We start from the raw sequence: 18,500 nt of genomic DNA, 5'->3' as shown, positions 1-18,500 counted from the left end.
CATTTCTTCATGTGTCTATTGGCCATCCTTCTTTCTTCTTCAGAGATGTTTCTCTTTAAGTCCTTAGCCCACTTATTTATTGGGCAGTTGTTTCTTTGAGGATTTGTTGTTGGGTTATTTAATTTATTGAGTTCAAAGTATATTTTAGACATGAGACCCTTGTCTGTTGTATGGCTAGTGAAGATCTTCTCCCAATCCGTAGGCTATTGATCTTGCTAGCTATGTCCTTTGCCATACAGAGGCTCTGCAACCAACTCTTTGTTTTGTTGATTCTTTCTATAATTTTTTTGGATACTGATTCATTTAATTCTGATTTAATTTTAATTATTTCTTTCCGTCTACTGGAGTGGGTTTATCTTGCTGTTCTTTTTGAAGGAGGTTTAGATGTGTCATTAAATTGTTGGTTTCAGATCTCTCCAATTTGTTGATGTAGGAGCTCAGAGCTATAAACTTGTCTCTGAGTATTGCCTTTGCTGTGTCCCAGAGGAGCTGGTAATTTGTGTGTTCATTTTTGTTGAATAGCATGAACATTTGAATTTCCTTTCTAATCTCTTCCATGACCCACTCTTGATTCAGCAGTGTGTTGTTCAGCCTCCATGTGTTACTGGACTTTCTTTGGTGGCTTTTGGTGTTGAGTTCTAATTTTATTCCCTTGTGGTCAGAGAGAATGCAAGGTATAACTTCAATATTTCTGAATTTAGACAAGCTTGCTTTGTGGCCTAAAATGTGGTCTATTTTAGAAAATGTTCCATGTACTGCTGAGAAAAACGTGTATTCTGATGTTGCTGGGTGAAAAGTTCGGTAGATTTCTGTTAAATCTAGTTGATCTATGCAGCTGTTTAGATCTGCGGATTCTCTGTTGAGTTTTGCTGAGTTGATCTATCTAGTGGGAAGTGTGGTGTGTTAAAATCCCCAATAATTAATGTCTTTGGATCTATGTGGGATTTCAGGGAAAGTAGTGTTTCTTGGATAAATTTGGGTGCTCCATTGTTTGGCGAATAGATATTTAGAATTGTAATATCCTCCTGAAGGAGAGATCCTTTAATTAGCATGTAGTGACCTTCTTTATCTCTTTTCACAATTTTTAATTTGAAGTCTATTTTATCTGATATTAGGATTGCAACTCCCACCTGTTTATGGGGGCTGTTTGCTTTGTAGATTTTGTTCCAGCCTTTAACATTGAAAATGTGTTAGTTTTTACGGGCAAGATGTGACTCCTGAAGGCAACAGATAGAAGGATCTTGTTTTTTAATCCAACTAGACAGTCTATGTTGCTTAATTGGAGAATTAAGTCCGTTTATGTTAAGAGAGAGGACGGAGAGGTATTTGGGAGTTCCTGCCATGTTTTCCACCTTTTTGGGGGTTGCGAAAACTGGGTTCTTCCTATGGTTCTTAGATTCTCAGTTAGGGTGCTGTTTCTTGGCTTTTATTGTGGACTTGTTGGTTTTCTATGTGTAGGACATCTTTAAGAATCTTTTGTAGGGCTGGTTTGGTGGAGATGTATTGTTTCAAAATTTCTTTGCTATGGAAGATTTTTATTTGGCCTTCAGTTATGAAGGAGAGTTTAGCTGGGTACAGTATTCTTGGTTGATAGTTGTTTGCCTATAGGGCATGGCATATATCATTCCAAGCTCTTCTTGCTTTGATTGTCTCTGCTGAGAAATCTGAGGTGATTCGAATTGGTTTCCCTTTATAGGTGATTAATCTTTTCTCCTTGACAGCTTTAAGGATCATTTCCTTGGTCTGAGTTGATCCTGTGTGGATTATAATGTGACAATGGGATGTCCTATTCTGGTCTGGTCTATTTGGGGTTCTAAAAGCTTCTTGTATCTGAATAGGCCTATCTTTTTGCATGTTTGGGAAGTTCTCTGCTAGGATCCTGTTAAACAAATTTCCTAGGCCATTAACTTCTGTTTCTAGGTGCTCCTCTACACCCATTATCCTTAGATTAGGTCTTCTGATGTTGTCTTCCAAGTGTTGGATAGATCTATCATATTTCTTGAACTTGTCTTGGATGGTTGTGTGTTCTTTCTCTATAAAATCTAGGCTGTCTTCAATCCCTGAGATTTGATCTTCTGCATGGTCTAGCCTGCTGTCATGACTTTCTACTTTGTTTTTTATCTCTTTTCCTTCTAATTGGTCAGCTTTGATGGCTTCAAATTCTTTATTTAAGCTTTGTTTTAGATCTTGTATGAACTTCTTTACTTCCTTAATTTGGTGTTCAATGTTCTCAAATCACTTAGTTGATTGGTTATGGTTTCTTTGGACTCCCATTCCTTCTGTTGGGTTCCATTCAGCATTCCCTTTTTGGTCTCCCTGACTTCCTTCAGCTCTTTGTTAATGGATTCCATGAATGCTTTTTTTGTTCTTTGTGTATTATCTTCCTGCTCTCTCAATTCCTGTATTACTCTTTGATTAGCTTCCTCCCGTTTGTGGGATTCCTGTAGTTCTCTTTGAGTGTTCTCAGCCTGCTCAAGCCATTCCTGCCTTTTTCTTTGAGTATTCTCAAGCTGCTCACATAAATCCTGTATCAGGTTTTGAGTAGCTTCCTCATGCTTATGATATTCCTGTCTACACTTTTGGATTGCCTCCTCTCTATCCCTATCATGCTCATACAGAGTCCTTTGTATGTTTTCAATCTTTTCACTTATCATGTTTGCCAGCAGTGTTTGTAGAGCTATTTGAGAACTCTCCTCTGGATTATTCATTATCTGTTCTGTCCCCTGATAATCAAGATTGGTAATTGAGATAGCCGGATTTGCCATTTTTCTTGTGTTTTTCCGGCTTACTCTGCCCATTTGAGATGAAAATAGCATCAGTTTTGTGCTAGAACACTATCTTAAGGCAAGTATCAATCAAAGTCTGAATTTGCACAGTCAATAGTCTGCAGATACAATCTAGTTCAACAGATACATCTATTCAACATCAAACAACTATATGTTACTTGGCTTCGAACCGCAAAGAAGAATTTGGAAAACCAGAAATTATTAGGGTTAGGGAGAGATGTGGGTAAAAAATAGGAATAGATTGATGTGGGGAGGCACAGGGAGAGTTAACTAAGTCCTAATCTCAAAGCAGGAGATAGGTTGGGTAGGATGAAAGTAGAGAGAGAGAGAAAAAGAAGAAAGGGAAAGGGAAAAGAAGAGACCAGAAAAAATAGAAAAGTAAAAATTAATCATATTATGGAGAATCAAAAACAATGTATTTAGAGGAGAACGTGAATATATTGAGAGAAGGGGAGGGATATAAAGGAGATGTGAAAAACTTAAAAATAAAAATGCTTAAAATATTACATAGGTATAAAGAGGTAGTACTGCCATTAAGGAATTTAAGTCTCAGAGGTTTTGAATTGAGTAATAAATTTGTGGATTAAGTGTGTACATAATGGGGGATAAGGTCTAATTGTCAACTACGGGTTTATCTGAGGATGTGCAGGACAAGAATTAAGTCTCATAAAGAAGAATGAAAGAGAGGAAAAGGTGAAAGGGATAAGAAAGGAAGAAAAAAAATCATAAGTTCAGTAGAGCTAAACAAAAAACAAAAAGATAATTTAAAAAAAAAAAAGAGAAAAGAACCAAAAAAGAATGAAAAACGCACACTCACATATCCCTAAAATAAAAATTATAAGAGGAAAAAAAAGTTACTGGAAAACAATTTTTTTTCAAAAAAGGCAAAATTAAAGATTAAAAAAAGTTTTAGAAAAGAAAAAAAAATTTTATATAAGGTACCAAAAAAGAAGAAGAAGAAGAAGAAGAAGAAGAAGAAGAAGAAGAAGAAGAAGAAGAAGAAGAAGAAGAAGAAAAAGAAAAAAGTTCTTTGATTTTTTGGGGGAGGGATGGGAAAAATCCTGTATATCCCTTGTGTCCATAACCAGCCTCTAGTTGGAGTCTCTGGTCTGCTTGTGGTACTGTGGCTTGGTTGGTTTCTTAAGTCAGTTTATTCGAACAGGCAGAAAAATGCTCTGCTTTACCCAGGATTTTGAGATCCTCCTCCCAGGCTAGTTCAATGGGAGGCAGATCTGCTTTGAGTATCACCAAAGAGGGGGATGCAGTGATGAGGCTAGATTCTGGGTAGAGTTGAGGCCTTTCAACAGACAGTAGCTTTTCCCGGGGGCTAGTTTGTGAAAAACTCACAGAGCCCAGCCTGGAGCCATTCTCAGGGTTTCTGGTTACTGAATTTCAATTGTTATTGAGGCTGCTAGAGGGAGGGGCAGCCTCTGGCTCTGATTACCCAGCTGGTGCCTGAGCTGGGTGACTTTTCCCTGGGTGGAGCTGAGTCTGGCAGGTCATGCCACCTTTAAGTTCTTGTGACCTGTTAAATGACTCGTTTTATTCCAAGGCTTGAGTTGGAGCTAGCAACTCCCCCGAGCTTTGTCGGTATCCAAGATGGAGATCTCCGGTACTCGGGGCGAGGGGTGGCCTTCCCTCCTCTGCTCCCTGAGAAGGAGTGAGGACGTCAGGCTTCTACTCATGCCGAGTCTTGGTTCCTGGGTTGTCTCTGGTCTGCGAACTGCAGGATGAAGATGTCTGCTCCTTGTCGGTTCTTGCTGGTGTTGAGTAGAATCCGCTTGCCCGCTGCATCTGGCTCCTTTGTCCAGGACTCTCTGTGGTTCAGGTATGGCATCTGTGGTTGCTGCCGCCACCACTGCCACCGCCGTGGCAGCTGCTGGCAAGAGCTCAGATCTATCTCCTCGCCTGGATTTTCCCTCTCTGGACTGACTGTCCTGTGATGGCACACTTGGTGTGATTCTCTGGCTTAGGACTGTTCACTGGAACTCTAAAACTGCTTTCTATGCGAGAGCTTGTTTAGACTCTAGCTTCTCCTCCGCCATCTTCCCAGATCTCACAATTTTACTTTTTGATTGCCCTTCATAGTTAAATAATGAAAAAATGAAGGGTGCTTATTTGTAAGACCTTACTGCTAGAAAGCCTTTCACCTGAGAAATCAATGCAACTTTATAAGGCCAGAGCACAAAGCAAATTTGGCAAGATTTTGCTTAGTTGCAGCTGAATCAAAAACTCCTCAAGTCCCCTGTTTTACCACATCTCTCAAAACAGGGAACTTTGTGATGAAACAGAACAGAAGCAGCTGTCAGCTAGCTCATAGAAGGGAAGGGGACCTCTCTCCGCATACACACACATATACCCTCCACACAGAGACATCCTGGGTGGAGTTCATGAGCAAGGCCAGCACTGCCTGGAATATGCACCCAGTCATATCACTCTCAGAGCCTCATCACTTTTTGTCCCCATTGAATCTTTTAACATCTAATAAATGCATTTTTTCTGGTGATAAAGCAAGTTGATGTCATTGGTGTAATTTTCAGATATTTGGAATAGTAAAACCTTTTCTAAAAAGAAAACTCAAAGATGATAGATACTTCCATAAATTCCCAAAGAAATATGACAGCCATTTCTTATCCCATTCAGCTTCATGTAAACAAATTCCAACTGATTCTCTGCTTTCTTCAATCAACTGACAAATGGGCACAAATAACTGATTGGGGAAATGGATACCTGGCACCCAGTATTAGTCCTCATATGGCTTTAAAAGGGAGAGTGCTTTCCAATCAGAGCTCATTTGAATGGTTACCCAACAATGAAGGGATCATTTGAAAGACAGTTAAACTTAACCCCTAAAGCCACAATTTTCAATTACCATGCTTTATTTGGAGGAAAAAAATTTGATGTGAATCATTGTCTTCATTTTAGTCAGATTTTTTTCTCTCATTGCATCTAAATCAAGTCTCTTAAAAATTACAGAGTGAAACACATAAAATTAGAAAAGGATGAAACATCATGGAGTTTTCACAGCGCTATTTTATGATAAGTAGTTTCCATATTATATTTAAATTGCCTTGTATTCTTTAAGAAGTCATTAGCATGCTGAGAGACAAATCATAAGGCCATAAACAGATACTGAGATTTTCACTAATTGCTAATGCCACTAACATTATAAATTCTTCTAATCAACTCCTGGAAGAAAAGGACTCAAGCCAGCTGACCTACTATTTAACAAGAAATACAACAAAAATATCATTGTCTATAGTATTGTACACCTTATGATGACTTTGTGTGTTGCTTCATGATTAATCAAGATTTATTGTATTCATAAACTGCATTGTTAAATATGAGGTCCTTTATACAACTACTTGAAGATAATAATTAAAGCCAGGCACCAATGGCTTCTGCCTGTAATCCTAGTTACTCAGGAGGCTGAGATCTGAGGATCATGGTTCAAAGCCAGCCTGGGTAGGAAAAGTCCACAATATTCTTATGTCCAATAAACAACTAGAAAACTGGAAGTGGTGTTGTGGTTCAAGTGGTAGAGCGCTCACCTTGAGCTGAAGAATGTAAGGACAGCTCTCAAGCCCAGAGTTCAAACACCCACAACCGACAAAAAAAAGATAATTAAAAATTTATTAAAAATAATAACTTTAGCCAGGCGTTGGTGGCTCATGCCTGTAATCCTAGTTACTCAGGAGGCTGAGATCTGAGGATTGTGGTTCAAAATGAGCCCAGGCAGGAAAATCCAATAAACCACTCAGAAAACTAGAAGTGGCACTGTAGCTCAAGAGGTAGCATACTAGCCTTGAGCTGAAGAGCTGAGGGACTGCGCTTAGGCCCAGAGTTCAAGCCCCATGACTGACAAAAAATTGAAATAAAATAAAAATGATAACTGAAAAATGATTCATCTATTCATTTGGGGATTCATTAATATTATTTATAGAGATAAGCTAAATAAAGCAATATATTTTGGAGGAAGTTTAAATTCTGCTTTATTGTGCTTCTTACAATGACATGTCAACAAAATACTTTTGCTCATATACCTAGATAAATAACCTTCTGGCCTGTTTCTTTGAACTTTGTGCATTTGTCCTTTTTGGCTATTTACCTGAAAGTGGGGAAAATACCATCTCCACAAATGGCATGGTTGAATAGTTATCCTTAATAAAAAGTCCAGCAGCATGTCTTAGGAAAAATTGAAGGTAGGAGCACCTTAAGGAAAAAGAACATAGTTAAAAGTTTTAATGAAGTTTGAAAAAATAAAGCATAGTAGATAGAAATACTTGTTTTTAAATAATTTTTTTTATTGTGAAAATACTTTACAGAGGGATTACAATCACATGAGCAAGATAATGAGTACATTTCTTATCAAGCATTGTTGCCTTCTTCTTTTTTTCTCCTTCCCATTTCTTCCCTCCCAACTCCACGACTACAGTCTCCCCCCTCCTCTCCTAAATTGTAAAGTTCATAGCGTCTTGTACATTTCATCGTTGCAATGTCAACTTGTATCTCTATTTAAACAATTTGTTTTTTCCCTTCTGCTCCCCAAATTATACCAACATCAAATTCAGTGTAAACAGGGGTTTTACCTTTGAGAAGGGAATACAAAACAACAAAAAATCACGTGGTTCCTTAAAAATACGTTAGAAACAATAGCAAGAAAGAAAAAAAACACTTTTGTAGATATATTAAATTGTAACTAGAAATTGGCTTCAGATAGGCTAATTCTTGCTGGTAAAATTCAAATAGTTGCAAATATTTTCATTAACTATATTAAATGTTTCTAATGTGAAAGACAATTGTCACAAAATGTATCAATTCTTTTAATAGATTATAGCTTATGAAAGAAAAAAATCAAGTGAACAAATAATTTTGATGTAATAGGGTAAAATTAAGCAAGATGCATTGTTCTCATAACTTGACTTCTAAAATTGAAATTAGTAAAAAGAAAGAAAAAAGGAAACAAATACTCTAGAAATAGCAACAAAGGAAAAAAGGCACCTCTTTGTTTCCATTTCCTGGAGTTCATTTTAATAAGTATTATTTTATATGAGTAAATGCACATAAGTATAGCATTTTTGTGTTCCTCTCCTAAAAATATCCTCGTTTTTCTCGCTCGGTGTGAATGTCTACACATCTATATAATTTATTATGTGGCTGTGTATTTTTTGTTTTATTTTACTATCCAGTGTGTTTACTTCTATATTTATAGGCATGTTCTAGTTATCATACATGAGGGAAACGGTGCAACCTATGTTTCTTTGGATCTGGCTTACCTCACTTAGTACAATTTTTCCCAAGTCTTTCCATTTCCTTATGAATGGTACAATACTATTTTTGGTACAATATCATTGGTACAACATCATTTTTGATGAATGAGTAGAATTCCATTGTGTATGTGAAACACATTTTGTTGATACATTCATCCACTCAGGCATCTGGGCTAATTCCATATCTTTGCCTTATTTTTTTTTGGTTTATTCATTTGTCTGTCTTTGGGAGAGTAAGGGGAGACACAGAAATAGTGGGAAAAAAAGTGAATAAATACAACAATGGTACTCCCTGGACACTGTGTTGAAAATGAACAATACAACTTGTGGTTGGGGATGGGAAAACTGGGAGAGAGCGAGGGAAAGGGTAACATTATCCAAAATGAAATGTATTCATGACCTGACTTACATCACTGCAAACCCTCTGTATATTACCTTTACAATAACAATAAAAAAAGCATTGAAATAATAATAATTTTAAGACAAAATAAAAACTATTCTAGATATAGACATAACATACCACAGCACACCCATATGAAGTATGTCACCTTCACTATGTTACTATAATAAAATATTACCATATTACTGATATATTATGGTTACTACTTTGCTTACTAAATAATAATATATTAAAATCTGGTCACCAGAAAATGATGGTGACGGAATTTATCTTGCCAAGTAGTAATTTATCAAAATGCATATTATATGAGAAAAATCTATAGCTGTCTTTTAAAATTATTCTTTCTCTTCCTTTAACCAGTTAGTAAGATAAAGAACAAAATACGAGGATGTCCCTAGACTGACAATTTTATTTGTTTAGGCATGAACTCAAGACTAAACTCAGGTTATCCATCATATTGTTATTTTTCCTTTTCTTTATACTTAAAAATAATTTATAATACTGAATTATTATGATTGAATAAAATCTAACAAATAATATCAATAACAACAACAAAAAAAAGTTAACTTCAATTGGCCCTTACTTTGAGACAGTAAATTTCAATATATCTCAAATAGAATTACAAATTGATCTTAAAAGTGCTACAGAAGGATTAAGCAAGTTCCCTTGACTAATATACCTGTTGCAAGTCATTAGAAGTTTTTAAAATTCTTATCTCAAGGATCAGTTTTTTTGCAAAATAAGATAAAACTTAGTTGCGAGAAACTTCTTCTTCCATGACAGTGAAAAGTATTATGGACTTGTTCCTAAGTGAAAATCATAAAAATTACAAAAATAAGGCCATTTAAAGTCTCTGAAAATGACCTTGGGAACATCTAACAAATAAAAACCAAGTATTCAACAAGTCATCTAGTAAAACCTAATAAGGATGTAGAACATGTGATACTTGAGTTGGGATCTCATTCTCTGAAAAGATTTAAAAAATTATTTTGGTACAGTCAAACTGTATTAGAAGGTTTATTTTCTGTCAGTTTCCAGAGAGAGGCACACTTTCCTCCATGAGAAAAATAATGGCAGATTGCTCTTCTATGAAGCAAATTTGTGTGCAATAGAGTTAAGTGATGGTAGCTCATGCAACAGACACTGTAAATTTGGTGCAAAGCTGTGAAAATTTTACTTGATCTTATTATCTGTGTCTTAGTTCATAAAGCAGGCACTACATTCCAGGAAAGAGAAATAGAACATAGGTTCTTCCAAAGTCCAAGAAATGCTTAACTTCTAGAGAAGGTATGACATAGAGATTAATATGTCACCCTACAACCTTTACATGCATATATATGCATATATATGTATATATATGTATATATATGTACACACACGTGTGTACATTATACACATACATATATAAACATATATACAGTTATATATGCATATATAAAGAGAGATATACAGATATTTGTGTTGACAAAAGTTCTTAGGCAATAGGAGTACTTTGAATTATAATCCAGTTGAATACTTTCCATCATTTACGTAATCTTTGACAAAGTTTGAAATTTATCTGGTTTCTTAAAATTTTTATTGTAATTATTATGAGTTGATTTCAACTCTATCTCCAAATAAGTAATTTCCTTGTCCAAAATGTCTTTGTATATGTGGATTCCTCATCTTTATGGCCTTAGTTTTCAAAATAAAAGATATATGAAAATAAGTCGAAAGTTCCAGCCCAGAGGACCACGCAGACACCTAGTCACATACAGCAAAGTTCATTAACAACAAGCTGACAAAGGTATGCCTTTCAGGCTGGGTGCAAGGCTTGTCTGTACAAAGGGAGTATCTTCATGGTAGGAGATGGGAGTAATCTGCAGCTGCAGCTGGTGCCAATGATAGCACATATCGAGGGTGGGATTTACTGATTGCAACTGTTGCAAGTTAGGTCTGGGCAGAAGGCATTAGGCAGTTACAGCTGGAGGCTATTTGGTGCAGGGTTTGGGAGTTAACAATTATGGCCAGGACTGGTCTGGCTACCTAATTTCAGGGAAAGAATTGAGTACCTAAGATGGAGGTTGTTAAGTCAAAATGGAGGAGGACATACTAACATATGTAAAACACAAACTGACCAAAATTCTTAACAAATCTTTAAAATGACCTAGTTTGCAAATACGACGTCTATCCAGCTCTTTAATGATTTCATTAGGAGGAAATAAACCTCTTGTAAATGTGTATTAAATATTGATCATGAGCATTATTGATGAATGAATTTGATCATAAAAGATTAGAGATGAATGAGTCTGATTATATATGTAATATGTATACTACATATAATATATAATTATATGTATAATTATATATTGCATATATGTATATATAGACACATGTATTTATTCAACTTTGCAAATTAGGTTTTGCTTTGCAGCTATATTTCTTCTCTCTCTTGGCCCAAAACTAGTCTAAGCCTGAAGTAGGCTGTAATTTTGAAGATTATTTGATAGCAAATGGCTACCATTTAAACAATTATTTCCCTATATGGATTAGAAAAATAATTAATATAACCTGATTGGCAATGCTAGTGGCTTTATGATTGTGATTACTCTTTAAACATTTCAGTTGCTTGTATACCCATGTTCAATGCTGCATTTTTCACCAAAACCACAGAATGGAAACAGCCAAAATGCCCTTCAATGGATAAATGGATCAAAAAATACTTATAATGGAGTTTTAACCCATTCATCAGAAAGGATGATTTATTGTATGATTTATAAAGAAATGGAAAGACTGGAAGAATTAAAGTACAGTAAGTGCAGGGCCAGAGAGAAAAATAATGTATGTTTTCTCTCATATATGTAAGTTAGAATTAATTTATAAATATAGGGTAATATGCACATGTACACAAACATCTTGCATAAAATATGTATAGTAAAATTCAATATTGAAAATCCTTTGAAAAACTAACTAACCTACTGTTTAAATAAATGAATATTTGACTTTGGTTCTTACGGTATGTGGGAAGCCAGAGAATGGAGGATAGACTAATGAAGAGAGGAATTGGGGGATGCAGTCATAATATTCAATGTATTCATGTGACACTGAGACTTGAAAACCTGGTGGGGGGGGTGGAGTTGGAAGGATGGAAAAATCTTGATATAGATCAAGATGCCTTGTCATATAAACAGATTTGTTCAATTGTAAGCTTTTTGTGCAACTACTTAAAGATAATAAAAATATAATTTAAAAGAATACACAGAAAGGCCTGTGAAGGTGGCTCAGTGGTAGAGTGCTTGCCTCACATGCATGAGGCCCTGGGTTCGATTCTTCTGCACCGCATAAACAGAAAAAGCTGGAAGTGGCTCTGTGGCTCAAGTGGTAGAGCACTAGCCTTGAGCTGAAGAGCCCAGGGACAAAGCCTAGGCCCAGAGTTCAAGCCCCACAACTGATGGAGGTAGGGTGGTGGGGTGGGGCAGGATGGGGGGACGAATATACAAAGAAAGAATGTACCATGGGAGAACAAAAAGTTTCAGAGCAAGATTTTAGTTGCAATGTTTCAGGTACTTTAAGATGTATCTGCATAATTTGCTGGCAATTTGATTTAAATAAGAAGTAAAGGTGGTATGCATTTCTTGGAATTTAAATTACGTTTCATCTAGAAACAACAAGACTGAATCGGAGTCTGTTCAATTAGGGCTAATGTGATATAATGACAAAATTAGTCCACAGGATGTTTAAAAGTTTAGAAATAAAATGTGCTGGGAAAAGTTTCAGACTTAAGCATAGCAATTCATCACTTGCCTCCACATTGAAAGCAAATATAAGCAAAATCATAGTAGCTAACTGCAAACTAACTCAGGTCAGGCATATTTTTCATAACATAATCAGCAACATGAACTGTGAAGTTATCTTTCTTCACACATACTCATCCACTTTCACAGTGCTAAAAAACAAGTAAAGTATGAGGTAAAAACATTTGTATTCTTAACAGGGAAAAGAAATGTGTGCAATCTGATCTGAAAATTTGGAACAATAAAAAGTAAAAGTTATTTCAAATGATGATAAGAAACACTGCAAAGTTTATATTATGATACTTTAATTTCAATAAGTGAATTGTATATAAATCAAGTCAATAAATAAGTCAGTAAATGAATTGTACATAATGTTGTCACTTTCATGTTCTTTCTCAATAAACATAATGTTGCAAACCCAACAACTCTAATCCTTACACCATTGCAATGTGTTCATATTTATGTTTGTTTCTTGCCTAAGTTTTGCTCCTATTCAGCTATAACTACATATGCCATCACAGCATTTAATCGCTTTTCCTGACCTAAAATATCTTTCCATTTTGCTTCTTATTTTTCATCATTCATATTTCATGAAACCATCACAATAGCAAGTAATCTAACACTTCCCATGCCTTTTCTTAAGCTGCTTCCAAAAAGGTGTCACAGAAATCTCTGTCTGTCATGGGTTCAGCACAATTCCCCAAACTACATTTAGTTATTTTTTCCAGTAGATATGTGATTGTTGTCCTAGGTAATGATCTGATCCACCTACTCCTGCTTCTGTTCCTGGAATGGCAGGGACACTAAACTATATCAGCTTAATGGTTGAGATGGAAATCTCACTGTTTTTATTTATTTATATTTTGCCTTGGCTCTCTTGAATCACTACCATCTTAGTCTCTACCTCTAAGTTACTGCCATTACAGATGTGAGCTACTGTGCACAAAACTTCAAATGTGTTTCTACCTTGCCTCTGGATTTTGGTACTGAGAAAGAAAAGTCTGTTACCAAGGAGGGTCTTTTATTAGGAATGATCTTTTACTTTTACCTTCCTCCTCATCAAAATTCTGAGATATAAATTGCTTTATGGTTTGCTGAAATGGCAATAAATTGTATATTTAGATTCTTTTTGTGGTTGTGTGTGTGCCAATTTTGGAGTTTGAACTAGGGGCCTTGATGCTGCCCAGAGCTCTTTTGCTCAAGGCTAGCATTCTACAACTTGAGCCATGGCTTCATTATGGCTTTTTTTTAGTTAATTGGAGATAAGAGTGTCTCCATCTTTTCCTGACTGGGCTGACTTTGAATCATGATCCTCAGGTCTGAGCCAAAAGAGCAGGCATAAGTCAGGGCTCAACTTAGATGCCTTTTTGTATTAACCAATAGGCATTTGGGTTGATGGTTGTATCTAAGACTGGGATTTTCTGATGTGATTCTCATCTATTATTTCTTTGGTGATTTATTTCTCCACTCATTTCTCTTTCATTCATTTCTCTATCATTCATATTTCTCCATACACAGTATTTGTGCTAGCTTTTAAGAGTATTTTATCAATATTATCTTTATTCCTACCACTTAAAACTGTGTTTCTTTTCCTAATATTATTAGGTGATGTTTCTAATTTTACAGATTTCCAGTCTATTTATTAAATGTTGCTTTCTGATTTAGTGTCCCATCCAAGACATCAGAATACCTTTGGTCACTACATCATCTCCATTTCCTGATGGCTGCACCCATTTCTAAGATTTCAGTTTTGGTTTTGTGATACTGGTCATGTATTTTGTAAAATATCTCTGCATTCATGTGATCTTTGCTCATGGCAAGGAGGTAGTTTTACATTTTGTAGAGGAAGAAACTGTTAAATTATAGGGTTTTCATCATTTATTATCAAGGGCACCATTATGAATATGTTACATCATTTTATTAATCCCAAATATCTGTCCAAGTCTCTTTTCCATTATTACACAGTTGGAGAGAAATTCATCCATAGTCTACTTCTAACGAGTGGAAGATTATGTTCATCTCGCTTAAGATGGGATATCTACATTCTACTGTGTGTGTTCATTATATCACAATTATGTTGCTGTAACTAAAGGCTGTCACTTCCAACCTTTGATTATTCAGAAAGCTGCTCTAAATACCTGTGTGTAGAGTTTTATATGGACACAAATTTTTAAGACAGCTCAGTAATGATCTTGAGAACTAAGATAATGATATGATCACCAAGGCAATATGCCACTCATTAGCTAAATATTTGTCACAAGAATTCAAATGCTTGTACATGTCTAATTACTTTTCCCTTATGAGCAAATTATACATGAATATTTTTAAACAAAGGAATTTAACAAACCAGAAAGCCAAGTGCTGTTGTGAAAATGAAATTATGTGAAACTATATTGTTGAGACAGGGCGGGATGAAGATATGTAGAAAAATGTGTTTTCAGGAAAATTAAGGGGAAATGGGAAGTGAATTCATATTCTATCTATCCCCTTTTATAGGGAAATGATGGCAGTTTGTTATGATATTTTCTTTGTATCAAAAATGAAAAAGAATGTTAAGACTGTTAAAGAATTTATTCTGCTCACCCAAGCCAATGGAAAAACAACAGGATTGTAAAACCCAAACACTATTCTGCCCAAGCAAAATATCTTCCAGTTTTTAGAGAAAGAATTGGAGTAAGAGTATATTTACTGTTGATTTTTCACATTTGCTGGTTTTTATTTTCTTATTTTTGTGATATGCTCAGCTTTGAACTACATAAAAGATGTTCAGAACATTAACTAAAAGACCTAGTGATAAAAACAATTATTTATTTTACTTAATGGTGTATAAAGTTTCTAAGTTATTCTGTTATATTTTATACATACGACCAATATTTAAAATAGCAATAAGTGGGAGTATTTTACTTTGTAACTTTCAGTTGAAATATTGCCTCAAATTCTATTGATATTTAAATTATAAGTATAATTTTATGTTTCCTTTGGTATGTACTTATATATCAATCGTCAGTTGCTATGGAAACATGACACTGGTAAGTTAATATATGATCACCAGAAAATGCTGTCATTGTAAAGTTTATTCTCATTAATCTGTTACCATTGTCATTAAAATTTTCATGGACATATGATTTAATATGCTCTAGCCTGAAACTTAAGGTTTACTCTCTGGCAACTCTTTTCATGTTATTAACTTCAGTTTGCCTGGGTGACATGCTAGACATGAATAGAAGGAGATAATATGGCATCCAATGTCTTATTCATCATAAATTATTTAAAGATCTAGATCACAACATGAAAATGGTAAATCATTTAAAATAACTCAGCCAGTCCCTTCACCCAACATAGAAAACAAACAAAATTTTGTGAATATTATGGAAGATGAAAAGGAATAAAATGGTGAGTCAAAAAGGAAAGAAAAAGAATAGAAGATAAACTAAAATCATGGGGAAAATATCACCTCCTATGTAACCTTTAGTAACAGTATGAGGTAAAGCAAAGAATGGTGGCTTTCTCATGCCCCTCCAGTATAATCTCCCTATCTAAAGTTCACTCTGCTTTTTTGTGAATAATGTATGTGGGTTGACATTCCAGAAGAAGAAGAAATAACATAAGCTATTATCTAATAAGCTGTAAACGAACAATACCACTACCTAATAGGTTAAAGAAAGTTAGGTAGGGTTCATTTAGAGCCACAACCATTATCAAGCTTTTATAAAACCTCAGGATTGAGATTAAAAAGAGCCAATATTTAGATGGTGCATTAAGTATGAAAAAGGAGACAATATTCTTTAAATGTCCATTTTATGTTCCATCTATGTTAAAAACTAATTCACGTATAGGAACTCCGTTCTCTGTGAAACTGATGGTGAACACAGAATAAAAAGATCATGACATAGTTTCTAATAGACTTTTACATGATCAGTTCTGTTATTTTGTATCACATAACATAAAAGCAACAGTTATAGTTAATGAATAACTTTTCAAAACAAGTGAAGCACCTGAGTTACTTTACATTACACTTTCTATACATGCTATATATCTTTATACTTTTGTTTTATATTAACATTAAACCAGCTGTAAAGCTTGAGAGAAGTGTAATGTGTAGCTTAAGTGTTGCCCTTTTTTAAAATACTACATATATTAAACATAATATTTTGGATGTAACTTCATAAAAATAATACTAAATATCTATCAAAGCTAAGAAATTAATAAGATCTTCACCCTTTTTTGAAGTTGTCATTGTAATGGCACTGATACATCTTAAAATCCAACAGCCATTATTTGCATGCATAGTGTCATACTTATTTGTGCATATTTAATCTTATTGGTAAATTTAAAATAACTTATTTCACTTTTAAAATATAAAACATTTAATAAAGATATGCCAGCATTTGAAACATTTATCCGAGTAAATTTAGCCTCACAAAATTCACTACATCATGTAACAAAGATTAAATAAGATATATCAGTATAATTGTAGTATGATTTAAAATTTGGTGGCTCAAGTCTCTAGTCTCTCCAATATAGAAAGTAGAGATTAGAAGGATTATGGTTCATGGGCGGAGTGAAGAAAAATTTAGCAAGACCTTTATTTCAACAAACAGTCCAAGCATGGTGGTACACAGTTATCATTCTAGATATAGAGATGAAGGTAGGAGGAAAACAGCTTGGAACTATTTCCAAACAAAAGAAGGGGACATTGTCTAAATAGCTAAGCCTTGCGTTGGTGATACAAGACTATAATCCTAGCTTCTCAGGAGGCTAGGATTCAAAACCAGCTCGGGAAAGGACAAGAGCCTGGGCAAGAAAGTCTGTGAAACTCTTACCTGCAATAAATATCCTTATGCCTAAAGTGGAGCTATGGCTTAAGTGGAAGAGCATTATCCTTAAGCAAAAGCAGCTCAGGGACAACATCCAGGCCCTGAATTCAAGCCCCAGGACCTGAACATAAATAAAATAACTGAAATAAATAGAGAGAGATTGTGGTTAAATGATACAATACCTGTCTGTCCTATGTAAGACCCTGAGTTCACACAGTAGTAATGTCCCAACTTTTGACTAGCTTACATTTCAAAATATTGACTATGGTGCTTACAGAAAATGACTGTAAGGGCTGGGAAGGTGGCTCAGTGGTAGAGCGCTTGCCTTGCATGCCTGAGGCCATGTGTTCGATTCCCCAGCACCACATAAGCAAAAAGTAAAAAGCCGGGAGTGGTGCTTATGGCTCAAGTGGTAGAGCGCTAGCCTTGAGCTGAAGAGCTGAGGGACAGCGCCCAAGCCCAGAGTTCAAGCCCCATGGCCGACCAAAAAAAAAAAAGAAAATGACTGTAAGACCTGAAAACATCCATCTCTCTAAATTATGAATTCCAGGATGACTATTATCCCCATATTGATAACAGAGGTGAGATTTTTAATCAATTAAGGTGCATGTATCACTGAATATTCTCTTTTTTTGTCATTCATGGAGCTTGAACTCAGAGCTGGACATTGTCCCTGAACTTTGCTGCTCAAGGTTAGCACTTTAAGTCATAGCTTACTTCCAGTTTTCTGGTGGTTAATTGTAGATGCCTAAGTTGGCTTTGAACTGCAATCCTTAGATTGCAACCTCCTAAGTAGTCAATATTATAATTGATAAGTAGTCAATATTATAATGGAACTGAAATTTATTGTTCATATTATGCATTTTTAACTCAGAGCATAGTTTCATATACTAAAACTTACATGTTTTATTTTTTAATGTAGCAACAGGCAAACCTGCAGGCCAGATAAATTTGATAGAAAGGGTTCAATTGCCAGGCACTGGTGGCTCATGCCTATAAACCTAGCTACTCAGGACACTGAGATCTGAATATCACTGTTCACAGCCAGCCCAGGCAGGAAAGTATGTGAGACTCTTTTCTCCAATAAACCACCCAGAAAACCTGACATACTGCTGTGGTTCAAGAGCTAGCCTTGAGCTGAAGAATTGCGCAACAGTGCTCAGGCCCAGAGTCCAAGCCCCATGACCAACAAGAAAGAAATAAAAGAAGAAAGAAAGAAAGAAAGAAAGAAAGAAAGAAAGAAAGAAAGAAAGAAAGAAAGAAAGAAAGAAAGAAAGAAAGAAAGAAAGAAGGAAAGAAAGAAAGAAAGAAAGAAGGAAAGAAAGAAAGAAGGAAAGAAAGAAAGAAGGAAAGAAAGGAAAGAAAGAAAGAAGGAAAGAAAGAAAGAAAGGAGAGAGAAAGAAGGAAGGAAGGGAGAGAAGGAAGGAAGGAAGGAAAGTTCAATTATATAGCAA

The sequence above is a fragment of the Dipodomys ordii genome, unplaced genomic scaffold (genome assembly GCF_000151885.1).
Source record: "Dipodomys ordii isolate 6190 unplaced genomic scaffold, Dord_2.0 Scaffold62, whole genome shotgun sequence".
Lineage (NCBI taxonomy): Eukaryota > Metazoa > Chordata > Mammalia > Rodentia > Heteromyidae > Dipodomys > Dipodomys ordii.
This window is presented reverse-complemented; position numbering follows the sequence as displayed.